The sequence below is a fragment of the Aquarana catesbeiana genome, linkage group LG11 (assembly GCF_042186555.1).
Source record: "Aquarana catesbeiana isolate 2022-GZ linkage group LG11, ASM4218655v1, whole genome shotgun sequence".
Classification (NCBI taxonomy): domain Eukaryota; kingdom Metazoa; phylum Chordata; class Amphibia; order Anura; family Ranidae; genus Aquarana; species Aquarana catesbeiana.
In genome coordinates this window covers 233383884-233411084 of record NC_133334.1, presented here as the reverse complement: position 1 = coordinate 233411084, position 27201 = coordinate 233383884, and the positions used below count along the sequence as shown (strand labels likewise).

The following is a 27201-nucleotide window of genomic DNA, read 5'->3' as shown; positions in this document are numbered from 1 at the left end:
GTGTTGGTTCATCCCTAACAGGAGATAGACTGATACCACTGCACCAATGGTCAATTCATGCTCCACTCTATTGTGCCCAGGCCATAAAGAGATCAATTCATCACATGCAATATATTTCTTGTAGATACACAATACTGGACATCCATAAAAAACAAAGCTGGAATAGCAAAGCAGGAGTAATCAGCACACATTAGCATCCAGCATTGCATGGAAGAAGGCAGATAAGACTACAATGCTCAGGTGGTGCTTAGAGATAAACCAGTCCTATGTTCTTTATTACTTCTTTCCTGAATACAAAAAGAGCTAATCACTGCAGCCTGCTGCTCCTATTTTAGAGGAGACCGAAGGACAACAAACAAAAATATATATGCTACTCTAGAACATCAGTGTTTAGGGTATTTTCTTCAGGGCAACATGGCAAAAAAGCTGAAAAATTTGTGACATTTGGCTTGCAATATTAAAGCAGACAAAAATAACAAAATAAAAATGAACAGCCCATTTAAAGATAAACTAACAAAACCAGCTTTTGCTGCAATATGCACCTTTACTTCAGGGATCTCCCCTGCAGTGATTTTTTTTCTGCCATTAGATGTCCTCAGTCTGATAGCCAGCATCATTCAACCCACCTCCTCTGAGCCCAAGTTGTCCTGGAACCGCCCCAACCTGTGACTGGACAGTGAAGCAGAAGCAGCACAGCAATGAGCTCATCTCTCTGGCAGTGCTTTCTCCACCTATTAGTCTAGAACAGTGGTCTTCAAACTGCGGCCCGGAGCCAGGTGTGGCCCTTTGCTTGCCTTTATCAGGCCCTTGGGACACTATTCCTCCCACTGATACAAGACACTATTCTTAACACTATTCCTATACACCAACAATGGGGCATAATTCCCATCACTGATACCAACAATAGGGCACTATTCCTATCACTGACCCCCAACAATGGGACACTATTCCTACCAATGACCCCAACAATGGGACACTATTCCTACCACTGACCCCAACAATGGGGCACTATTTCTTCCACTGACACCAATGATAGGGCACCATTCCTATCACTGACCCCAACAATGGGGCACTATTCCTACTACTGACCCCAACAATGGGGCACTATTCCTACCACTGACCCCCAACAATGGGGCACTACTCCTTCCACTGACACCAATGATGGGACACTATTTATCCCACTGACACAAACTGCAAGTCCCGTTTCTTCTCACTGACCAGGGTGGATAAAAAAATATTAAAGTGAATGGGACTGTCGGTGAGTCAACAGCGGATCAGAGAAGGAGCTGCTGCGGGACAGAGATGACAGTTGCTCTTTAAAAATTATGATTTAAATTGAGTCAATTTAAATCAAGCCTTTTTACTAGTGATTTAAATCATGTTTTAAATCAGGATTTAAATGGACTTGATTTAAATCAAATCCACCCTGCCACTGACACCAATGATGGGGCGCTATTCCTTCCATTGACACCAATGATGAGACACTATTCCTCCCACTGGTACAAACTGCAGGGCCCTATTCTTCCCACTGACCCCAACAATGGGGACTATTCCTTCCACTGACACCAACTACAAGATCCATTGGTATGTGTAGCCTATTGCATTAGGGTGTGCACCCTAAAAATCAAACACACGTGTGTGTGTTTCTACATATTTATGACCCCGACACATTGATCTCCCTGCCGCTACAGTGAAAGAAAAGTGTGTAAACACTACTCTTATAGCAGAGCCGGTAAGAGGGAGATCTTTCAAATCTTCCTGGCGGCAGTGATTGGTGTCAGTGGGAAGAATAGGGCCCTGCCATAGGCATGCGCACAGGGTGTGCTGGGTGTGCCTGGGCACACCGATGCATCCGAGACTGGAGCGGGCGCCCTTCTGTCTCAATGTCCTACCTCTGAGAGCGCTATGCATCCTTGTGGCTACTTTTCTAAGAAATGCAATTACGAGATTGGGGACAAAGAATTGTTAGCTATCATTTTAGCTCTTAAAGAATGGAGGCATCTCCATCTTCCCAGAGAGCCTCCCCTTACATCAGCACCCCCTCACATCAGGGTCCCCAGAGAGCCCCCTTTACACCAGGGTCCCCAGAGAGCCCCCCCCACTTACACCTGGGTCCCTAGAGCTCCCCTCATTACATTAGGATCCCCCGAGGGAGCCCCCCTTACACCAGGGTCCCTAGAGAGCCCGCAGCTGCACATTGAGGGTGGAACAGCGGTGATGCAGGGCGGGCGGTGAGAGATCATGTCATCTTCCTGCTCTCTTGCCTTCCGGCCGGCCAGCTCTCCAATGCTGCCCGCCCACTCTCCGGCTCTCCCGCTGGCTGGCTCTCGGGCTCTTTCATGGTGCCTGCCCCCTCTCTGGCTCTCCAGCTCTGTCATACTGCCTGCCCTCTCTTTGGTTCTGCCTGCTGGCTCTCCGGCTCTGTAATGCGGCCTGCCCACTCTCCGGCTCTACCGTTCTGTCCGCCGGTTCTCCGGCTTTGTCATGCGGCCCGGCTGCAGAGAGGCCACGGCCCAGTGGTTGGGGACCCCTGCAGAGACATGGGGCTGTGGGCCCCAGATTTGGGGCTATAGCCCCAGAAGTCAACCCCTAGCGATGCCACTGTTTAAAGGTAAAGTTGATCCAGGGAATATCCGATCGCCTCTCAGGGGATCAGGAAGGAATTTTTTCCCCCCTGCTGTAAGCAAATTGGATCATGCTTTGCTGGTGTTTTCTTTTTTTTTTTTTAACTAGATGGACTTTGTCTTTTTTCAACCTGACTACCTATGTAACTGTCTGTAAATAGCTCTGCTGCCTAATGTTCACAGGGACAGTTTATGTACATCACTTCCTGTCTATGTGCGTCTGGGTCAGAAAACCCCAGAAGGGGGAAGTGGAGAGAGAGAGAGAGAGAGGGAGGGACAGCGAACTGAGCCAAATGACCTTGTACACCCAGGGCTGCTACTGCTGCTGTATTTTCACCAAGACAAGAAGCAGAGACTAATAGGCAAGTATTCCTATGCGCTAATAAAGGGGTCTCCAAACAATGGCTCTCCAGTTGTTCAGGAACTAGACTTTCCATCATGCCTAGTCATGTCTTTGAATGCAGAGTTTTACAATGCCTCATGGGACGTGTAGTTTCGCAACAGCTGGAGGATCATAGTTTGGAGATCCCTGCTCTAATAGTTTACCTAAAACTGCCCATAGCTCCTTGAGTGTATTTCTGAATCCTATTGACAGACGAGTCTCTGTCCTATTGTTATTATCTCACATGTAGTACAGTGCCAGTTATCTAGGTCTGTGTTACTGTATGTGTGTAGTGGTCACCTTCCAGTATATCAGTAGGTGAACCTGTTAATTGCAATAGGGTTTATATGCAGCTGTTGTTGTGTTACTTAACCCTGTTCTTTCTGGTCTGGGATTCTATAGTCAGTTTTAGCTCAGTGCTCAATAACAAGCATAGGCTAGAACCAGGTTAGGCATCCGACAGCCACTTCTACTAGTCTGGTTGCATAACAGATTAGATGCTACTAGGGACTAAGCACAGAGTAGATACGCTGAATCTGCGTTCCAGTGCCATACCACAGTTCCTGCTGGTGAAACACTGCATTCTAGACTTATTGGACAATGGCTGGAGGGTCTCCTCATCACTGCAGATCTTGTCTTTAGGTCTCTGACACCAAGATGAACGCCGCATTATGATCATCCTCAGGGGCCCTGCAATTAAATTTTGCTGCAACATTTATCTGGAAGTAACTATATATACCCATGTCCAATTCCACCAAGACTCCTGTTGGACCCTTTGCTAATAAAGCCTGTTTGTACATTGGATTACTATTATTAAACTTTTCTTATATAAAACTTGTATTTCTGATTTCATCCTTATACTTTTGGTTACTGTTATATGCTGGTTTCTCTGCTCCCAATTTGTTTAGATGACTGGTTAATTTCTCAAGAAGGGAATACCCTTTGCTCACAGAGGCCCTGTCCTGGGTGGAATCACTGGCAACTTTATTATTAAATCCACTCTTCACGTAGCGAAGGTTTAAAGCGGAGTTCCACCCAAAATGGAACTTCCACTTTAAGTGCAAGTGACCCCCTGACATGCCACATTTGGAATCCCGATGCCTTGGAGTGGAGAGGGAGAGAAGCGGGGCTTCGTACGGCCGCATCGCTGGACCATGGGACAGGTAAGTGTCCGATAATTAAAAGTCAGCAGCTACACTTTTTGTAGCTGCTGACATTTCCTTTTTCTTTTTCGGCGGAACTCCACTTTAAGTTCTCTTATTTACTTATAGGTTTAGCGCAATATCCTGTTTGGGGAAGGCAATTTGTCATAACCCCCCAAAACAGGGCTACGCTAGTGACAGCATCATATACATAATTTTTTTTTCAATTTTGCTCACAGTTACACTTTAAGGTCTGCCTAACTATGAAAGATCTTGCTTGCTAAGCTTTCATCATAAAGAAAATGTGTTCTTTGAACATTTACAGCCTTATAAACCTCCATTATCAATTTCTGCATTTTTCTTGTAATTACAATTACACTTTTTATCTCATAGGCTAATTTTAATTGCTGCTATTTAGATGGTATCTTAATTGGAACACAAGATAACAATTATTGGAATAGGACTTAGACACAGAGATAGCACCTTGGCACTGCTTAGGCTGATCTACACACAGGTAGTCTGCTGACAACATGTTATAACACTGTTTATTCATGTTTGGTTAGAGAAAATAAATCATAGTTGCCTGATATGACCCTTTTTAGTTGAAGTTGAGCTAACAAATCTGAAATTATTAATCTGAGAGAGGGGGCAGAGATTTATTTAGGAGACCCTGTCACCAACTTAAAAAATGCTGGTAAAAGAACAAATCAGGTATTTTAACCTCTTGGTGGCGAGCGCACGCAAATATGCGGCCTATTGGCGGAAGGGGCTGTGGTGCAGAGCGGGCGCATATTTGCGTGCAATAGTGCAAATAAAGTTGTGCCGAGAGCGCCCGCCCTGCGCACTCCCAGCACAGTTACCAGCATCTCACAAAAAGCACCCGATAGCTCTTAAGAGCTTTTCGATCATGTGATCACCTCCTGCCATTCTAAACCTCTTAAAGGGCCGACTCCAGAGGGGTTAAAGGCCTATTTAGCTCATTAGGACTAATAAAAGTGATCAGTTGGCATATAAACCTTTACTCTAGTTTGAATCCCGTCCATACTTTTAAACCTCAGATACCGTGATGAGTAATAATAATGATAACATTGATCACGTCAACATGGAAATATTTAACTAACACACCACAATTAGACTTTGATACATCTGACACTGATAGCAGAATGTAATCTTCACTGATAAGCATCCAGGACATGCGAGTACACATGTCTAAATAGATTATCTCCTGTATGTAATGTGCAGCTTCCAGCTATGGGCGTAAGACTGGTCTGTGATTGATGCTCCAAACAGCAAATGGGACTGATGCATTAAAACTGCAGCAAAAAGTGGAACTTCTGCTTCTAATAACCAATCCGATTCTAGTTCTTTGTTTTACTTTGGGTAACACTTCTACCTTTGCTTCTGTTTTTTAAACTGGCAATGTTTAGGCCTACTTAAAGTGGGACTTTACTTGTCAAAAATTTGCTAGCAGGAAGGTCTTTTTATTGCAGAAGAGACATCCCATACGCTTATTTACAAAGCTATCACATCATGATAGGTATCCTTATTGTCAAAATGTGTCAATAATTTTCAATTTAGCCCAAAAAAAATTGAAAATAAGTCACATGGCTGAAAATAGAGGGAATCTTGGGTTGGTGTTAAAGAACCATAAGTCTCCTCTGCAATAAAAGAATCTTACCTACCTGCTTTCAAACGTTTTCAGAATGTACACTGACCAGGCTTTGTTCTGGATTTGTAACCCAGTGTACAAAGTCTGAATGCTTTGGTGTTTGAATGAATTATAAATCAGGTGGGCATGTGTGGGAGTTACGTCATCTATGCCATTTAGGGCGTTTAGCATGGATGAACATGATAGCTTCCTTGGCCTGGTGGTTGAGAACCACTTATGCTAGAAAAACAAAATGTTCAAGCAAATAACAGTAATAAAACTAATTTCCTCAGAGAAATGGGACTTTGAATGGATCACAGACAGGAAATATGTAGGAAATAATTGGATTTTTATTACATGAATAGACAACTCATGGTGAAAAGTACAATACATAGCATTGGATAAAACCAAGACATATACATGAAAACACAGAATTAAAAGACCAACTATGAAGCCTAGAAGCTGTCAAGGTGACAGACCATCCAACGCGTTTTGAAAAACACACATGGTTTTTATCTTCTTCAGGGACTAATCCGAGCTTATTCTTTTCAATGTTGTAAGTTGGATCTATGGTGATAAAATAAATATCATCACAAACATGTACATGATAATTGAAACATGGTCATGTAAGAAAACCGGGCGTACAACAGGTTTGCGTACAGTGATACTGACCACCGATAAGAGCGTTTCACCAACTCAAATGCGATAATTCAGTTAGGAATAGAAGGGTCAGAGGAGAAAATCCATCCTTCACAAGCACCCATGGATGAAACTGCCACACACCCAAAGAGGGTGTTTGCCCTAAGGATATGCTGTAGTGAGCAGGGAAGAATTTTTGGCCGCCGGGAATGTCTAAAAATTAATCTAGATGGAAGACAACAGATATAGAAAACTTATCATTATCCTAATTATGTCACTTAAAAAGAACACTAAGTAAGAGCAATAAAGAGCATCAATCTCTAAGGTTATAAGCTTACTTACTCAGGAGTTTTAACATTTGTGTGCCAAAACAGATCCGTGAGAAATCGGCGAGATTTAGGCATGATCTAACTATCCATATCCTAATTTTGTCTTGTAGTTGGACAGGACACAGTGGAAGAAAGGGTATCGCCTACACTGAAGAATCTGTAATGATCTGTAGATCAAACAGAAGAACAGAATAACATTCTATTTACAGCGACATTAGTTAACACTAAACTGGATAAGGAACAAAATGCCTCCATAGACAGCACAAAAAGCTGACTAGGAGAGCAAGATGTAGATAGCAAAGAGTTTACCCACCTTAATCCTGAGATTACTTGGCGTGGCTCATATTGTCAGTCAAATGACAGATAATGAGGCCGGGTTCACACTTGTGCGACACGACAGCCATCCTACTTTGGATCTGACTTTGCCCTGCAACTTGAAGTCGACATACCTCCGACTTTCAATGAACAGGGATCCGACTTGGATCCCCGCCAATGCCAGGCACTGTGTCTGGTATGAATCTTGAGGGGGAACTCCATGCCAAATTTTAAATAAAAGACCGGCATGGGTTCCCCCTCCAGGAGCATACCAGGTCCTTTGGTCTGGTATGGATTTTAAGGGGAACCCCCTACGCCGAAAAAACGGCACGAGGGTCCCCCAAAATGTATACCAGACCCGTTATCTGAGCATGCAGCCCGGCCGGTCAGGAAAGGGGGTGGGGACGAGCGAGTGCCCCCCCCGAACCATACCAGGCCGCATGCCCTCAACATGGGGAGGTGGGTGCTTTGGGGCAGGGGGGCGCCCTGTGGCCCCCCCACCCCCAAGCACATTGTCCCCATGTTGATGACAAGGGCCTCTTCCCAACAACCCTGGCCGTTGGTTGTCGGGATCAGTGGCCGGGGGGCTTATCGGAATCCGGGAGCCCCCTTTAATAAGGGGCCCCTCAGATCCCGGCCCCCCACCCTACCCATTCACCTGGGGGAAAAAGTGTCAATAAAAAAAAACACACTAGACCGGTTTTTAACATTAATTTATTAGGCAGCTGCAGGTGTGCAACGACTTATATAGTCATGGGGCGTGGTCACCGGGTGTTGTCACCCGGTAACCCCGCCCCTTATGACATCACTGCCTGGGGCATGATGGGGCGGTGATGTCATAAGGGGCGGAGTCACCAGGTGACATCACCCGGTGACCACGCCCCATGCCTATATAAGTCGTTGCACACCGCGCACACGGCATTACAGCGGGAGAGAGCGTTGTGTCAACATCGGAGGAAGAAGATGATGAAGAAGACCGGGCCAACACTAGCAAAAGAGCGGGCAAAAGAGCAGAAGATAGAGGAGGAGCCCGGCAGAAGACACCGGAGAGTGGGAGAAGAGGCCGGAGAGAGCGGAGACGTCGGAAGAGACCCCCCAAGTTGGTAGAAGACCCCCGGAGCTGCCTAATAAATTACTTTTAAAACTGGTCTAGTGTGTTTTTTTTTTATTGACACTTTTTCCCCCCAGGTGAATGGGTAGGGGTACGATGTACCCCATACTCATTCACATAGGGTGGGGGGCCCCTTATTAAAGGGGGCTCCCAGATTCCAATAAGCCCCCCGCCCGCAGACCTAGACAACCAACGGCCAGGGTTGTCAGAAAGAGGCCCTTGTCCTCATCAACATGGGGACAAGGTGCTTGGGGGGGGGCCGCAGGGCGCCCCCCTGCCCCAAAGCACCCACCTCCCCATGTTGAGGGCATGCGGCCTCCTATGGTTCGGGGGGGCGCTCGCTCGTCCCCACCCCCTTTCCTGACCAGACGGGCTACGTGCTCGGATAAGGGTCTGGTATGGATTTTGGGGGGACCCCCACGCCATTTTTCTAGCATAGGGGGTTCCCCTTAAGATCCATATCAGACCGAAGGGCCTGTTATGCTCTTAGAGGGGGAACCCATGCCGTTTTTTTATTTAAAATTAAAGACGGCGATCCGACTTTGATCCGACTTCAATGATAGTCAATGGGCTGAAGTAGGATCAAAGTCGGACCAAAGTAGTACAGGGAACATTTTCAAAGTCGGACTGACTTGTGTCGGAACCAGTTAAGATGGCTCCCATAGGGAAACATTGATTTTCACACGTCATGTGACATGAGCTCCCAATGTCGGAGCGTTTGTCGCACCAGTGTAAACCCGGCCTGAGCTATAAGGAGACCTGGCTTTAAAAAAGGGTTGGTGTAATTGCTGATAACCTACACCTGTATCAGCCAGTCAGATCGTTATTGGCTGGCTGATAACTGACGGTGTGAAGCGGCGATGGATTCACCGCCATTGCAGCAACATAACGCCGTTGCGCTAGGGCAGCATCGTCACAACCGTCTCGCGCTAGTGAAATCACTCATTGAGAGTGTGAATGATCGCCGTGAACAGCGTCACTACATCTGCCCATGCGCGATATATCGGACAATAATAAAAGAGGCATCTAGTGGCCAAAAAGAAAAACAACAGGGAAAGGGATTTACTATATGCTGAACAAAAAAAAAAAAAAAAAAATTCTTGCCGCCATTAACCCCACTCATACAGCAACATTATCACAAAGGGCAGAGAGAAGATGTTCCTGGGCAGGAGAACAGCAGGTGCCTGAAAAAGGACGGACAATCCCCTCCTGATTAAAACCAAAAAAAACACACTGTAGCAATCGATCGCAAAGAGCAAACAAATCCTACAACCATTGTCATAAAAGAAAAAAGAATCATCCATATATGGAAAATCGCCACCAAAAACAGGTGACAGTTAATTTAACAGTGCCACATCAAATCTCATAGCTAAATGAAAAAGGAAAAGAGGAAAGCAAGGATACGGCCGCAGAAGTGTCAGCAAGCAAATAACAGTAAAGTTCAAAAAATATAAAAACATATAGTCCAGTAACAAAGATAAAAAAAACACATATGTGGAAATTATGTGACAGTCCCGGTTATATGTAGAATCACCTCTGTGCTGTTGAAAACATTAATATATAAAGAACAATCAGCGCAAACAAAAGGTTAAACCAAACAGAAAATGCAAGCTGAACACTACAGGTTAATCACATCGCTTTCAATGGGTATACAAAATAGAGTAATTAGTGCAGCGCAATATGAATAAGTAGTGCAGCGCAATGTTGAAAATATTGTGTTAAGCCAAAACATGTGATCACCAAGTGAATCGTCACCTCTGTTAGAAATGGACTCTTACCGGAAGAGATAGCCCCTATTACAGAGTCATATTAGCCTGTAAATGGTAATCTCATCATTTAAGGGGTTCAACAGACACCATATTATTAGTGGGACTGCTGCAGCAGTCCCACTATTGTTTTTCTTTTTTTAATTTATTTTTAATTTTAATTAGTGGGACTGCTTTAGCAGTCCCACTATTGTTATTAGTTTTTTTATTTATTTTGAATTTTAATTTAAATTTTATTATTATTCTGTAAGTTATTTGGCTCTGCGTAACTTCTGCATACTTTCAGCTATTAAAACCATTCAACTTTTAAAATGTTCAGCTAATGATGGGACTTCTTCAACTTTTTTTCTGCTATTTAAAATATTAAGCTTTTTAACACTTTTTTTAACATTGAAGTGAATGAGAACATGCTTCAAATCCTTAAAATCTTCTTCCGCTACCAAAAGTTTCAGCTCCTTCATACTTTCACCTACAGACGCCAAACAAACTTTAAAATGTTCACAAAATATTCAGCTATCTGGCTATATCTTTTCAGTTTGATATCTTTTACAGTTTTTGTGAAAAAGCTGTTTAAGTTTAGTGATTATTTCAGGAAATGTTATTGATTAAACAGAGTGTGTATTGGGCTGCTTAGAGTAGATGATGTCATAGCTAGAGCACAGAGCCTTAAAAAAATTATCTTAGTTCCTTTTATATAAATTGCTCTCACGCCCACAAGATCTACTTTTCATACACAATTTATACATCAAAACGTAGGTATTTTTGTCTAGTTTCAGGCAATGTGTTCAGTTTTGTGATACGCCTTTTTTTGGCTGGTTGAGCTTCCAAATGACAGGAGTTCTACACTTTTTTCCATTGACTGTCCTGTATAAAATCCTTCACATTTTCCATCGAAACGCATAGCCAACTTCTTTTTAAATCGCTGACATGCCCACATTTTTTAATTTTATGAACATAAATTTTATACCGATACGTTCACAAAGGCCGCGTGTCTCTAACAGTGAAGTGGCTGTTCCGATAGCATGCACTGTTGTGGATTTATTAAGGCTTGATTGAAGGGTTCTCTCACACTGTCTCTCACTCATTAGGTGTGGGGATTAATGATCAAAAAGCTTTTCAAAAAACCTTTAAATATTCCACATCTTTCATACATTAGTGGTGTTGTTAAACTTTTTAAATAAAATTCATGTTTATTTTAAAACTATTCCTACTTTTCCAACTATTCTCACTTCTTCAACTTTTTCTTACGGATTTAAGCTATTCATCAGTTAGCTTTAGCAATTCAGCTATTTAGCATTCCCACTCATTTTCTGCAGGAAATTAATTTTCCAGTTATTATTATTATACAGGATTTATATAGCGCCAACAGTTTACGCAGCACTTTAGAATATAAAAGGGAGACAATATAGTTATAATACAATAAAATACAAGAGGATTAAGAGGGCCCTGCTCAGAAGAGCTTGCAATCTAATATAGCTGGATCCTTGTAGTATCACACAATCTCCAATATGTGTGCTATCTGTCACGTACCTGATGGCGAGCCTGACGTGTAGAGGAAGGCCTCCCGTACAACTCCGGCTCAAGGGCCGCTGGTAGTGGAACAGCTGGCGCTGGAGCACGGTGGAGTAAGAGTGCCTATGGAAGTCCCGAAGTCTGAGCAGGAAGTTGCCGGAACACACAGGTGGATGGCTGGACTTGACTGGAAGCAGACAGGAGAGTCGCTGGATCACTGGCAGGTCTCGGCAGCAGAGAGACAGATCAGATGACTCGGCTGGCAGGAACGTGGTCAGGTCACAGACCGAATAGGCAACGGCTAGGCAGATCAGGTACAACAGCAGGCAGGAGAGAGGTCAGGTCACAGGCAGATTCGGCAACAGGTAGGCAGATCAGGTACAACAGCAGGCAGGAGAGAGGTCAGGTCACAGGCAGGTTCGGCAGCAGGTAGGCAGATCAGGTACAACAGCAGGCAGGAGAGAGGTCAGGTCACAGGCAGGTTCGGCAGCAGGTAGGCAGATCAGGTACAAACAGCAGGCAGGAGAGGAGTCAGGTCACAGGCCGGAACGATGATCGGAAGTCAACACAGGTAGCAAGAATTCAGGTACACGCTGTAGACCAAGCAGCAACCAGCCAGTACTAAGTCCGTGTTTAAATAGGCCGTCTGGCGCCAGTTCTGATGACAGGCGTGCGCGGACGCGCGCACGCGCGATCGCGAACGCGCGCACTCGCGAACGCGCGATCGCGCATGCGCGATCGCGTATTCGCCGATGCGCCCGTAGTTGTTCTGAGAATCCCTTGCTGGCGCCTGCGCACAGGCGTATGCTTGCAAGCATTAGCTGTATTCTGCGGATGACTTCCCTGACATTGCCCCCCCCTTACGGGCAGCCTCCGGATGCCCAGTTGGTTCCTCTTCAGGGGATGACTGCGGAAGAAGGCACGTATTAAGTCCATAGCATGTACATTCCGCTCCGGTTCCCAGGAGTTCTCCTCCGGTCCATAACCTCTCCACTTGATCAGATATTGTAATTGACCCCTTCTCCTTCTACAGTCCATAATCGCTTCCACCTCGAACTCCTCATCTCCACTGACCATCACCGGTTCGGGTGGTCTAGACTCTCGATTAGGAAAGGGGTCAGGCAATGCGGGCTTTAACAAAGATACATGAAATACCGGATGTATGCTGAAGGATTCTGGTAGGGATAGCTCGTAAGAAACATCATTAATCCTTCTCCTCACAGGAAATGGCCCAAGGAATTTAGGGGCCAACTTCTTTGACGGGCAGGCCAGTCTCAGATTTGTTGTTGCCAACCAAACCCGGTCCCCTGGTTGCAGAATGAGTTCCCCTCTCCTCTTCCTATCGAAAGCTCTTTTATTATCCTGTTGAGCCTTGGTTACGGTTTCCTTCAACAGCTTGTTATTGCGATTGAAGAAGTCTACAGTGCTTTGGACAGCCGGTACTGAAGACTCAGGGACAAGGTCAGGCAAAAAGGTGGGATGGAAGCCATAATTAGAGAAGAATGGAGATTGCTTGGTGGCTGCATGACAGGAGTTGTTATATGCAAACTCGGCCAAGGGTAAGAGAGACACCCAATCATCCTGCACAAACGAAGTGAAACAACGGATGTACTGTTCCAGCGTCTGATTGGTCCGTTCAGTCTGACCGTTAGACTGCGGATGATATGCGGATGACATGGAAAGTTTAATTCTTAAAGCTTCACACAGTGCCCTCCAAAACCTTGAAGTAAATTGGGCTCCGCGGTCAGAGACAATGTCGATGGGTACCCCATGGAGTCTAACGATTTCCTTAATAAATACTCGAGCAGTCTCAGCAGCAGAGGGTGTACCCTTCAAGGGTAGGAAATGAGCCATCTTAGTTAGCCGGTCTACTATGACGAAAATGGCTGTACAGTCTTCAGAGGGAGGTAGCTCAACTATAAAATCCATGGAGATCATAGTCCACGGCCTGTCAGGCACGGGTAAAGGTCTGAGCAAACCCCACGCCTTATTTCGGATGTTCTTACTCCGGATGCAAGTAATGCAGGTGTCTATATATTCTTTGCAGTCCTTCTCCAAATTAGGCCACCAAAATGTGCGTTGCATTAAGTTTATTGTTTTGCGAATGCCAAAGTGACCTGCTAGAGGGTGATCATGGCAGAGTCCTAGAACTGATAAACGGACTGCTTCTGGGACGAAGACCTTGTTCCCTTTTCAAAGAAGTCCATCTCTTGCCTGTAACGTCTCCCCGACAGGATCAGGGGAGACTGCGGACGCCTGCTTCAACTGGGACATGAGATCGGACTGTAGTAACAAAAAATTTCCTGCTGGTAGGATGGTGTCAGGTACTGGTAAGACCTTTGGATCCTCGAACATACGTGATAGCGCATCAGGCTTGACGTTCTTTGATCCGGGTCTATAGGTGATGTGGAACAAGAACCTTGAAAAAAAAAGTGCCCATCGGGCCTGTCGAGGTCTTAGTCTTTTGGCAGTCCTTAAATATTCAAGGTTCTTGTGGTCTGTATAAATCAAAATTGGATGAGCGGCTCCTTCTAACAAATACCTCCACTCTTCCAGGGCGGCCTTTATGGCAAGAAGCTCCCGATCTCCCACGTCGTAGTTTCTTTCCGCTGGAGCAAGTTTTCTGGAAAAGAAAGCTACAGGGTGGACTAGATCCTTGGAACCTTGGCGCTGAGACAGAACTCCCCCGACTGCATTTTCGGAAGCATCTACCTCCAGAATGTAAGGTAGTGCCGGATCTGGGTGGCTTAGTACAGGGGCAGTTGTAAACAGTCCTTTAAGAGTTTCAAAGGCAGCCTGGGCCTCGGGAGACCAGCGGAAACGAGCACCCTGTTTGGTAAGTTGGGTAATTGGTGAGATGATAGCTGAAAAGTTCTTGATAAATCTGCGGTAAAAGTTAGCAAACCCAATGAACCGCTGGATCCCCTTCTTATCAGTGGGCGCAGGCCAGGTCAGAATTGCAGACACTTTTTGAGGGTCCATTTCAATTCCTCCGGTAGAAATGATCAAGCCCAAGAACTGGATACTCTGCCGCTCGAACTCACATTTCTCGGGTTTGGCATAGAGTCCATGTAAGCGGAGACGGCAGAGAACATTCTTGACATGCTCCCGATGGTCAGCAAGGGAGGTAGAGAACACCAGAATATCATCTAAATAAACAATAACGAAAATGTCCAGGTAGTCTTTGAAGACGTCGTTGATGAAGTGTTGGAAGGTGGCCGGGGCGTTACACAAGCCGAAGGGCATGACGAGATACTCGTAGTGGCCAAAACGAGTGCGGAAGGCAGTTTTCCACTCATCCCCCTGGCGTATGCGGATGAGGTTGTAGGCTCCCCTCAAATCAAGTTTAGTAAAAATAGTGGCAGAACGAAGTCTTTGGAAAAGCTCAGGAACCAAGGGAAGAGGATAACGGTTCTTTACCGTAATTTTGTTCAGATCCCGGTAATCTACACATGGCCGTAGTGAATGGTCCTTCTTCTCCACGAAGAATATTCCCGCCCCGGCAGGTGAGGTAGAAGGGCGAATGAAGCCTTTCTGGAGGCTCTCATCAATATATTCCTTTAGAGCTGCTAATTCTTTCTCAGACAGTGGGAAAATCCGACCAAATGGAATAGCAGCCCCAGAAAGGAGCTCAATGGGGCAGTCGTAAGCCCTGTGTGGAGGTAATGTGTCTGCTCCCCGCTTGCTGAAGACATCAAGGAACTCGTGATAGGCCTCAGGCACCTTTTGGCAGAGCTCAGCATCAACGTCCATACACAACAGGGTGGTGGGTGCAGCAGTGGGATTGGACAGGCAGTGCTTCTGGCAGTAAGATGATTGATACTTGATACTGCCTGATTTCCAGTCCACCGCCGGATTATGGGCCTGTAGCCATGGTAGACCAAGAATGACGGGGTACAGAGGTGAAGAAATGGCATCTAGCCGCAAAAGTTCCTTATGACCAGTAGAGGTCGTAGTTAACAGTGGAGGGGTCTCCTGGGTCACCAATCCGGACTTTATACGGGAGCCGTCAGCCAGAAATACGGTAAGTCCCTGCTCTTTGGGTTGAAGAGGGATACCTTGTTGGACAGCAAATGCCAGATCAATAAAGCAACTGCACGCCCCCGAGTCCACAATTGCAGTAGCTGACACACTTCTCCCTGGGAGCTGAAAGGTAACAGGAAGTGCCAATTGAGCAGAAGTTGCTGGCCGAACCGCCTGACTTGCTGGAGAAGCCGGGAAGGATCCGCGTCCCTTAGCAGGACAAGTCCGTACATAGTGACCCGCCCTGCCGCAGTAGAGGCAGAAGTTGCCTTGAAGACGTCGTGTCCGTTCCTCAGGGGACAGCGACGGGCGAATCAAGCCTAGCCGTGTGGGTGTTACGGTTTCTAATGCGGGAGAGGCCGGCCTGACAGATGTTGGCCGAACAGGAACTGCTGACTTCTCCCGCCTGCGCTCTCGCAGACGACGGTCGATCTGGATAGATAATGTGATTAAGTCTTCCAGGGTACTTGGAGCACCCACACGAGCTAACTCGTCTTTTAAGTCCTCCGATAACCCCAAGCGGAACTGATGTCGCAGAGCAGCGTTATTCCAGTGGGTATCTGCACTCCAGCACCTGAAGTCTCTTATATAGTCCTCGACCGCTCTGCGGCCTTGTCGGAGTGCATGGAGAGAGGACTCGGCAGTAGTGGTTAGTAGAGGGTCCTCGTATATTTTGGACATTGCTTGGAAGAAAGAGGACATATTATTTAGTTGGGAGTCCTTCTTTTCCAACAGACGATGAGCCCAGGTTTGGGGTTCACCTTGAAGTAGGGATATGATGAACCCCACCTTTGTAGTCTCTGCAGAAAAAGTCCGTGGCTGGAGTGAAAAGTAAAGCTGACAGGCATTGCGGAATGCTCTGAACTGGGTCCGATCTCCAGAAAATCTGTCAGGATTAGGTACTCGTGGTTCTGGGGATGTCATCATTGCAGCGGGAATGGCCGAAGAGAGCTGGACTTGCACATGCTCCACCAGACGCACATATTTCTCCTGCAGGGACTTGACCGCTTGAGTAAGGCCTGTGAGGCATTGGCAGACTTCATGTAGGGGAGAGGTTCCTCCTGCAGGCTCAGTCATGGCTGCTTGGTACTGTCACGTACCTGATGGCGAGCCTGACGTGTAGAGGAAGGCCTCCCGTACAACTCCGGCTCAAGGGCCGCTGGTAGTGGAACAGCTGGCGCTGGAGCACGGTGGAGTAAGAGTGCCTATGGAAGTCCCGAAGTCTGAGCAGGAAGTTGCCGGAACACACAGGTGGATGGCTGGACTTGACTGGAAGCAGACAGGAGAGTCGCTGGATCACTGGCAGGTCTCGGCAGCAGAGAGACAGATCAGATGACTCGGCTGGCAGGAACGTGGTCAGGTCACAGACCGAATAGGCAACGGCTAGGCAGATCAGGTACAACAGCAGGCAGGAGAGAGGTCAGGTCACAGGCAGATTCGGCAACAGGTAGGCAGATCAGGTACAACAGCAGGCAGGAGAGAGGTCAGGTCACAGGCAGGTTCGGCAGCAGGTAGGCAGATCAGGTACAACAGCAGGCAGGAGAGAGGTCAGGTCACAGGCAGGTTCGGCAGCAGGTAGGCAGATCAGGTACAAACAGCAGGCAGGAGAGGAGTCAGGTCACAGGCCGGAACGATGATCGGAAGTCAACACAGGTAGCAAGAATTCAGGTACACGCTGTAGACCAAGCAGCAACCAGCCAGTACTAAGTCCGTGTTTAAATAGGCCGTCTGGCGCCAGTTCTGATGACAGGCGTGCGCGGACGCGCGCGCACGCGGACGCGCGCACGCGCGGACGCGCGATCGCGAACGCGCGCACTCGCGAACGCGCGATCGCGCATGCGCGATCGCGTATTCGCCGATGCGCCCGTAGTTGTTCTGAGAATCCCTTGCTGGCGCCTGCGCACAGGCGTATGCTTGCAAGCATTAGCTGTATTCTGCGGATGACTTCCCTGACACTATCCATGTATTTCCATTAAATTCATCCTAAAATTAGAATAGGGAAACCAATATGGTGTAAAACTGTATAAAACTTTTAATGTAATCCAAAGATACATAGAACATTGCAAGCACATGTCAAAGTCACTACACAACACCACTTGTGTATCTTATGATATAGGAAGCCATCTGTTCCATTTGTGTAGTGATCAGTTGCAACTAGCATTACTATTGAGCTACTAAAAGTCAGGGCCTGATTTACTAGTCAATTTTAAATGATATGCAGTGAAATGGATTGTAACATCCAAGAATGAACATGGAAATTTAAAAAAAAAATCAAGATTCCCTTTTACTTGAGTAAATGCATTTCACCTCACTGTACATTTTGATGGTCATCCCAGCATGAAAAATTCACAAATTTCATAGGATTTTTAGATGCCTTCAGACTGCTTTCTGATAAGTACAGTATCTCTAGGTAAAGCCCTTTTTAAGTTTTGGATAGAGCAGATAAGGGTTTGACACGTTTTTATTGCTGTCTGTGTCCTGCCAAGCAGCAACACTGATCTCTGTGTTCATGCAGTGAGTCCATCCCCCACACAATTAAGCCGCGTACACACAATCGGATTTTCCAACGGGAATTGAGTGATTAAAGGCTGTTGGTGGAAAATCCAACCGTTTGTACGCTCCATCGGACAATTGTTATCGGACTTTCCGCGGACAAATGTTGGATGGCAAGCTTTAAAATTTTCCACATACAAATGTCTGACTGTCAGACTTTCCAAGTGTGTGTACACAAGTCCGCCAGACAAAAGTCCAAAGTACAAACACGCATGCTCAGAAGCAAGGACGAGCTGGAAGCAGTCAGTCTTGTAAACTAGCGTTTGTAATGGAGAATTAACATTCGTGATGCCGCAAATTATGAAATATCGAAATGCAGCGCACATTCTCTTCTACTTTAATGGAATAATAATGAAGCTACTTTGCTGATGATACTGATGGAGTTATGGCAAACTAATTTTAAAATTTTAAAAGGCTTTTTTTTCCTAGTGATATCAAGAATAATATTATTATGCTTTTTTTTTTTTTTTTTTTTTTTTTTTGGGGCAAGTTACCACAACACCATTATCCCGTAGTTTTGAAGATCAAAGATACAACTATGTTGGTGTCCCTTGTTAATTTTACATTGTATTTTTTTTTTAATGTAACGGCCTGTCATTTGAAGTAAAACACATAGCCAAGTATTATTCTACACAATTTTTTTATTGTGCATTAAAAAAAGAAAACAAATAAAATTAGACATGCTATCTGCCAATAGAACTTAACCAAAAAGTGCATTCTATGCATCCAAAAATATAGAAAATATACCAAATCAAATCATTATTATTCAACCAAAAAATAAAATAAAAGCTTCATGCATGCATCCTGCTTCTGAATATAGGGGGTCACCAATGCCAAGAGTTGGTAAAAGCAGGGGTCCGTCATTCGGAGATTATTCCGAAAATCATCCGGATTATTCTCCTGGAGCTCCCGCAGCAAAGGCATATGACATAATTGGTCACGATTAATAAAGCAACCAATTTTTGGTCCAAGAAATGCTCCTCCTCCTGTTCCTGGACTGGACTCAGGTCAAAGCAATAACTCCAAGGCCAATAATAAATAACACGTTATCTCCTCCGATTCCGCAACATGTCGTGTTGACAAACGGCCATTCAGAAATGAACTGAAAAGCGCAAAATGAAAAGTGCGAAATGAAAAGCGTGAATCAACACTCACCAAACTTCTACTAACACGAAATTAGCAGAAGAAACCCAAAGGGTGGCGCTAAAGAGCTGAAAAAACCACGTAGTACATCACTATGTTCGTGTTTGTTGGCCGACAATTCCTTGCTCTTTGTATGCAAGACAAAATCCAGGCACATGCCTTGAGACAAAAGTCCAAGGTTTTGTCTGCGGAAAATCCGAACGTGTGTACGAGGCTTTAGGAAGCACTTAACCCTTTGATCGCCCCTTCTTTCCCAGTGTCATTGGTACAGTAACGGTGCATTTTAGTGTTTTAGCACTGATTACTGTAATAATGCCACTGGTTCCCAAAAAAGTGTCAAAAGTGTCAGTTAGGTGTCCGATTTATCTGCCGCAATCCTGCTAAAAATTGCTGATCGCCGCCATTACCAGTGAAATAAATAAATAAATAAAAATGCCATAAAAATATCCCATAGACTGTTTACGCGATAACTTTTGCACAAACCAATTCATATACACTTATTGGGATTTTTTTTTACCAAAAACATGTAGCAGAATACATATTGGCCTAAATTGATGAAGAAATTAGATTTTTTATACTTTTTTGTTAGATGCGTTTTATGGCAGAAAGAAAAAAATATTGTTTTTTTTTTTTCAAAATTGTCAGTCTTTTTTTGTTTCTAGCGCAAAAAATAAAAACCGAAGAGGTGATCAAATACCACCCAAAAAAAGCTCTATTTGTGGGCAAAAAAAGGACATCAATTTTATTTGGGTACAGCGTCGCACGACCGCGCAATTGTCAGTTAATGTAAAGCAGTGCCGTATCACAAAAAATGGCCTGGTCATTAAGGGAGCCCTTTGTACTATCCTATGGGTCCCCATTGAATGCTCGGGACCCAATCACTCAAAAACAAAAAGTGAGTTTTGAACCTTTCTGCAGTTATTTAAAAAGTTGTGTACCAAGAATTTACTTGCATGTCTCAATTGTCCCAGCAATCAAAACAGTAACCTGTCCTTTGTCAACAATACCCACATACATGTACACTCACCCAAGCTTTCCCTAACCTGACACCTGTCACCTCTAGTTAAAAGAAGACCCCCGTTCTGGCCTCCAGTGTTTCTTTGATTCTCTATGGCACTCTCACTTACAGTAGCAACTGCTACCGCAGGAAAAGTGCCATGCAGTAGATAAAGTGAGCAAATGAGCAGGACAGCCTCAGCTACTCCATGGTTCCTGAAAATAAAATCAGTGGGGGTTATTTATGAAAGGCAAATCCACTTTGCACTAAAAGTGCAAACTACGAGTGCAAAGTGCACTTGAAATTGCACTGAAAGTGCACTCTGAAGTGCAGTCGCTGTAAATCTGAGGGGTAGATCTGAAATGAGGCGAAGCTCTGCTGATTTTATTATCCAATCATGTGCAAGCTAAAATGCTGTTTTTTATTCTCCTTGCATGTCCCCCTTGGATCTACAGTGACTGCACATCCAAGTGCACTTTTAGTTAAATTTCAAGTGCACTTTGCACTTGTAGTTTGCACTTTAGTAAATAACCTCCAATGACTCCATTAAAGCAGTACTCAAGAACCCCCCCCCCTTGTTTTTTCCCACTTCCCTGTATTCTTAGGTTCTTTTCAAAACCCATACTTATCTGCACAGGAAATATAACGTTGTCCCCTTGCAATCTGCTGTTCAGATGCCATACAGTGGGTCCAGCGCTGCCATCTTAGTCCTTTTTAACTGGCGCAGGCAGCCAGTTCCGATGATGATGATGGCCTCCCCCCATGACTGCTCTGATGTTAGTATCCCACAAGGTTGAAGGATCAGTGACACATCATTCTGGCTTGGCCAGTATGGCAGCAGGGCCAAAAAATTAAAAAAAAAATTTAAAAGTTAGAGAATTTTTTTTTGTAAATTCTGCTTGAGGGGGTTAAAATGGGGAATTAGGTTCTGCCTTAAAGGGTTGGTTTGCCTTTTCAGAAAAAAAAAAAGGTGAACTAACACCCTACACCCTCCTTCTCCCCTCCCCAGTACCTGCTGTACTCACCTCGGTGGGTGATATAGTTTCACCATTCACACAGCCTGGTGCAGCTGTCCCGGGGTTTGAAAACTATGCTGCTGTTCCTCTTCTTTCCCTAGGGATGCCAAGGCAGACCAGAGTGGTCATGTCCTCAATTACAACTGTGTGGATGGTGAATCTATATCACCCACCAAGGTAAGTGAAGCGTAGGGATTGGAGGGTGGGGAGGATGAAGGGTTCACCTTTTAATTTTTTCTGAAAAGGTGAACTTACATTTTCGGGTACAATCATTTTTATTGTTGCACTCAAAAATAATAGTACAGTACAAAGTCATATAAACTTAAGTGAAATCTTGTGCAGCTAAACATTTTGAGAGTATGAAACTTCCACTGAATGACCGGACGGTAGGAGCCATGGGTCCGCGTAAGTTACCCAAGCCCGCAGGCTTAGGGCATACCATGGGGAACAAAAGAAGTGAACCAGGCACAGAAAACAGAGAAAGGAAGAGAGAAAGAAAAAAAAAATAAAGGGGGAGGAGCGATTGGGGGAGAAGGGCCTTAGTCAGGGAGGTGACCAAGAACCCCGATGGTCACTCTGACAGAGCTCCAGCGTTTCTTTGTGGAGAGAGGAGAACCTTCCAGAAGAACAACCATCTCTGCAACACTCTACCAATCAGGCCTGTATGGTAAAGTGGTCAGACGGAAGCCACTCCTCAGTAAAAGGCACATGACAGCCAGCCTGGAGTTTGCCAAAAAGTACCTGAAGGACTCTCAGACCATGAGAAACAAAATTCTATGGTCTGATGAAACAAATATCAAATTATTTGGCCTAAATGGCAAGTATCATGTCTGGAGGAAACCAGGCACTGCTCATCACTTGGCAAATACCATCCCTACAGTGAAGCATGGTGGTGGCAGCATTATGCTGTGGGGACGTCTTTTAGCGGCAGGAACTGGGAGACTAGTCAGGATCGAGGGAAACATTAATGCAGCAATGTACAGAGATATCCTTGATGAAAACCTGCTCCAGAGCGCTCTGGACCTCAGACTGTAGCAAAGGTTCATCTTCCAACAGGACAACGACCCTAAGCACACAGCCAAGATAACAAAGGAGTGGCTACGGGAACTCTTTGAATGTCCTTGAGTGGTCCAGCCAGAGTCCAGACTTGAACCCGACTGACATGCACTGTTAACTGTGGTGCCTTATATAGACAGGTGTGTGCCTTTTCAAATCATGTCCAATCAACTGAATTTACCACAGGTGGCCTCCAATCAAAATTGTAGAAACATCTCAAGGATGATCGGTGGAAACAAGATGAGTGTCATGGTAAAGGCTGTGAATACTTATGTACATGTGATTTTTTTCGTTTTTTTATTTTAAATAAAGATTTCCAACAAACTTCTTTCAAGTTGTCATTATGGGGTATTGCTTGTAGAAGTTTGTGGAAAATAATGAAATGAATCCATTTTGGAATAAGGCTGTAACATAACAAAATGTGACTATAAGACTATATAAGGCTTTCCTATAGGTACAGTAAATATCTCCTAAACGTGCCCCGTTTAGGAGATATTTACTTTAGATACAGCCCACTAGCGCATGCGCTCTGAAGGATCGACATACTCGTAAATGTCAGCTTCTGTGTGCATGTGACATCATCATGGCTCCGGCCACTCACAAAGCTGGAGTCCACGATCCCAGAAGGAGGACTTTTTTTTTTTCTATTGCTGGCAAATGACGCAATGTTTTTTTTTTCATTCAGCTGTCAGAAGGAAAAGGGAGCTGACAGCTGATGACTCATCTGTTGTTAAGGCCATGGCGGCCAGCTTCCTGGCCCTGCTCCTTAACAACCTATTGACTGTGCGCTCATCCCGCCAAGCACACAGAAAATTTGGTTTTTCGGTGAACACCCAAACGGGTGATGTTCGAACCGAACTTATGGCTGGCCCAAACCGTTCCCCCATCCCTATTATAGGGTCAGTTAAATTGGAGTTCCACCCAAAAATGGAACTCCTGCTTTAAGGGAAGGTAAGCCCCTGGTATGCCACATTTGGCATGTCGTTTTTTTGGGGGGGGGCGGAAACCCTCTTTTTAGAGGCACCCAGCTCCCACTTCCTCCCGGGGCACTGCGGCGCCGGAAGTAAGTTTACCTTTTCCCCCTCGTCACAGGTCCCAGATGATTGCCCGGCCAGTCACAGCGCGGCTCGCACATGCGCAGTGCGTGCCCTGCTGTGAAGCCACAGCTGGGCGCCCACAGTGACAATGCCAGCACCGCAGAAAGGAGGGACAGGGCCATCCTTTCGCATGGGCATGCTGGGCAGTTGCCCGGGGGCCCCACTTGCCTGGGGCCCCCACCTGCCCAGCGACCCCAGCCAAGCAGTATGTAGTTCCGCCAATTCAGGGGGGCCCGCCATCTGCCCATTCACCTGTGTGGGGGGCATGCCCACCGCCCACCAGTGTGAGGGGCCCACCTGACTGGCTGATTATCCTGTCACTGTGTGAGTGTGTGTCCACAGTCCACTCTGGCTGCTGTTCATCCGCCGTGGGGAGGGGGGCTTTCGCCCGCTGAGGGGGATGGAGAAGGCAGAGGCAGTGCTGAGACTGTGGACTGCCCCGCCCCACCTATCCAGACACATAGTGAATGTAGGGAGGCGGGGCGGACACTAAAAAATTAAGTCAGCAGACCTGCTGACACCAAATGCATACCTCCCAACTTTTTGAGATGGGAATGAGGGACACCTATCAGCACAAGTATGCAGGCACAGGACACACACCCTGCCACGCCCCCTTAAAGGAGAATTGTACAAAAAAACCCAAGATTGGTTAACCGCTTCAGATCCGCACTATTGCCAAATGACGGCAACAGCACGGACCTACATTGCCGGGACTACGTCTATTGACGTCGTCCTGTGCACGAGCGGCCTGCGCGCCTGGTGATCAGCGAGTCTATGAGACTCGCCTGATCACAGATCAGAGTAAGGGGTCGGTCCCGACACCCCTTACCACATGATCAGCTGTCAGCCAATGACAGCTGATCATGTGATGTAAACAGAGTCGGTAATCGGCTATTTTTTCTCCTCGCGCTGACAGCGTGAGGAGGAAAAAAAAAGCCGATCACCGGCGGCCATGAGAGGGACATCAGTCCTGATCACGGCGATCATCTGCCCCCTGCCAGTGACACCTGGCAATAGGCAGCAGTGCCGCCTACCAGTGCCCACCAGCGTCACCCATCAGTGCCCACAGTGCCATCCATCAGTGCCCACAGTGCCACCCATCAGCACCCACAGTGCAACCCATCAGTGCCACCCATCAGCGCCCACATCAGTGCCACAACAACAGTGCTGCACATCAGTGCCCATCAGTGTCACCCACCAGTGCCCATCAGTGCCGCCCATCAGCGGTACCTATCAGTGCCCATCAGTGCCACCTATCCATGCCACCCATCAGTGCCACCCATCAGTGCCGCCTTATCTGTGCCCATCAGTGCAGCCTATCAGTGCCCACCAGTGCCGCCTCATCAGCGCATATCAATGAAGGAGAAAAATTACCTGTTTGCAAAATTTTATAACAAACTATGAAACATGATTTTTTTTTTTTAATTTTCCATCTTTTTTTGTTTGTTTAGCAAAAAATAAAAATCCCAGCTGTGATTAAATACCACCAAAAGAAAGCTCTATTTGTGGGAAAAAAAATGATAAAAATTTCATTTTTGTACAGTGTTGTATGACCGTGCAATTGTCATTCAAAGTGTGACAGCGCTGGAAGCTGAAAATTGGTTTGGGCAGGAGGGGGGTTTAAGTGCCCAGTAAGCAAGAGGTTAAACCCACAAGTGCTTTTTTACCACTATTATTCCTTTATATTGGCTTTTGGAATTTACAAATGCAGCAATTTAAAAATCAAATGAAAGGTTTAGGGCTGGAAAACACTTTTTCATAGATAAAAAGTGCATTTTCTATACATCTATATAGATCAGACCAAAATGAGGAGGAGTGAGGGACATTGCTCCAAATCAGGGACAGTCCCTCGAAATCAGGGACAGTTGGGATTTATGAGATCATGGCTGGTGGGAGGGGCCGGCAGGGTGCTGTATACAGCTTCCTGAAAAGCCTGAAGCTTGACGTCCTCCAGCAATTAAATGACATTGTGAGAATTGTGCAAGACTGGAGGGAAGGCCGGAGCTCAGATTAAAAGGTAAATGGTGGAAGCGAAATCAGCACAGGAGAGGAAAATGTACAATTGTGCTGGAGCTTCCTGTAATAAAGACTGCTCTCTCTCTCCTGGTGCGGTGGGACGGGTCTCGTCTCCGCCCCCTTCTGTAGTTTTCTGCAGGTGACCTGTAATGGGTGGAGCCTGCAGTGCCCCTCCCACAGCTCTGCTCTCTGCACAGGCTATGCTATGTGTACAGCACAGTGATAATGTCAGTGCTACTGTTATTAGGTGATATCTGGGTTTACAAAGGATTTGTTGCTCACAAAGTGGATTTAAATCCATTGAGGAATAGATTTCAATGAATGGCCAGAGTGAGGATTTTACTGATCGCAGGTGAAGTTCTGTTGATCGTTTTCTTATTCCCGGAGGAACTTCAATCTCACGTCCCATGTAAGGAGGGGGGCCTCTGATATAAAGGTGGACTTAATGGGGACCCTGATATAAGGTGGTACTCTGCTGGGGACCCTAATGTAAGGGGGTACTCTGCTGGGGACCCTGATGTAGGGGGGCTACTATGATGAGGACCTAGATGTAAGGGGAGACTATGATAGGGACCCTGATGTAAGAGGGGACACTGATTGAGACCCTGATGTAAGGAGGGGGGGGCCTTTGATATAAAGGTGGACTTAATGGGGGCCCTGATGTAAGGGGGTACTCTGCTGGGGACCCTGATGTAGGGGGGTACTATGATGGGGACCTAGATGTAAGGGGAGACTATGATAGGGACCCTGATGTAAGGGGGGACACTGATTGAGACCCTGATGTAAGGGGGGGGCCTCTGATATAATGGGGGACTACCATGGGGACCCTGATGTAAGGGGGTACTATGATGGGGACCCTGATGTAAGGGGGAGACTATCATTACCCCAAAAAAAGCTCTATTTGTGTAAAAAAAAAATGATAAGTGCTACATGACCGCGCAATTGTCATTCAAAGTGTGACAGCGCTGAAAGCTGTAAATTGGCCTGGGCAGGAAGGGGGTAAAAGTGCCCGGTATTGAAGCAGTTAATGATAAAAGGCGCTGATGATGTCATTGGTGCATGCGCTGTGAAGAAACGGCCTCTGCGCATGCGCGGGAGTGACGTCACGAGATTCCAGTGAGTCACAGAGCCGGAGTCCGCGGGCCCGGAAGGAAGAGGGGCAAACATGAATGCGGCCTCCAACGGGGACAGCACAGGCTTTGTTTGCACGTGTCACATAATGTGCTAGTATGCGATGCATACTAGCACATTATGCTTTTACTTTGCAGGGAACAAAAAAGGAACTAAAACCCATCAGGGTTTACTTCTTTGTTAACTTTCTAACATCCACCAACCATTCAGTTTTGGGTGGACAGACCCTTTAACTCCTGAATGACCACTTTGACTTTCCTGATACCCAGAATCCTTTGCAGCAGGGAAGATGTGCAGGTTTAGTCTCTGGCTGACCCTTTGTTGCCCGCCCGCAGCAGAGGATCCCCCCTCCCCTTCACTGGCAGAACAAAGGAGAAGGAAGTTGGTGATAAGTCGATAAGAAAAACTCTAGATTAGTCATACTTAGCTGAGCGCGCGATAAAAATAAAATAATTTCCAGCTACATAAGAAAAAAAAATTGTTTCTGCCCCTCCCCCAATCTGCTCATCTCCACCGCTCTATGATAACCTGAGAGGAAATAGGTTGGCGTGCAATGTCGGCTCACACTATTGTGTTCTGGAAGGGTAGAAATGTGAACGAGCCATGTGATGAAGCTGCTGGATCTTATAATGTCAGCTACACTCCAGGGACCCATTTCTTACTGTTATCAGCAGCTATGGGGCGGTTGTCTTTGTTTCTCC

The 27201-nt window shown here is 45.9% G+C and overlaps 1 long non-coding RNA gene across 1 annotated transcript in view; it reads right to left on the bottom strand.

Annotated features, from left to right (window-relative positions):
- Positions 1-6173: 6173 nt before the first annotated feature.
- LOC141112570 (uncharacterized) overlaps positions 6174-27201 on the bottom strand; it is a 70710-nt gene continuing 49682 nt past the window's right edge. The window contains exon 3 of the long non-coding RNA XR_012236621.1: positions 6174-6363. This is a non-coding gene — a long non-coding RNA (uncharacterized lncRNA). The remainder of the gene's footprint in view (positions 6364-27201) is intronic.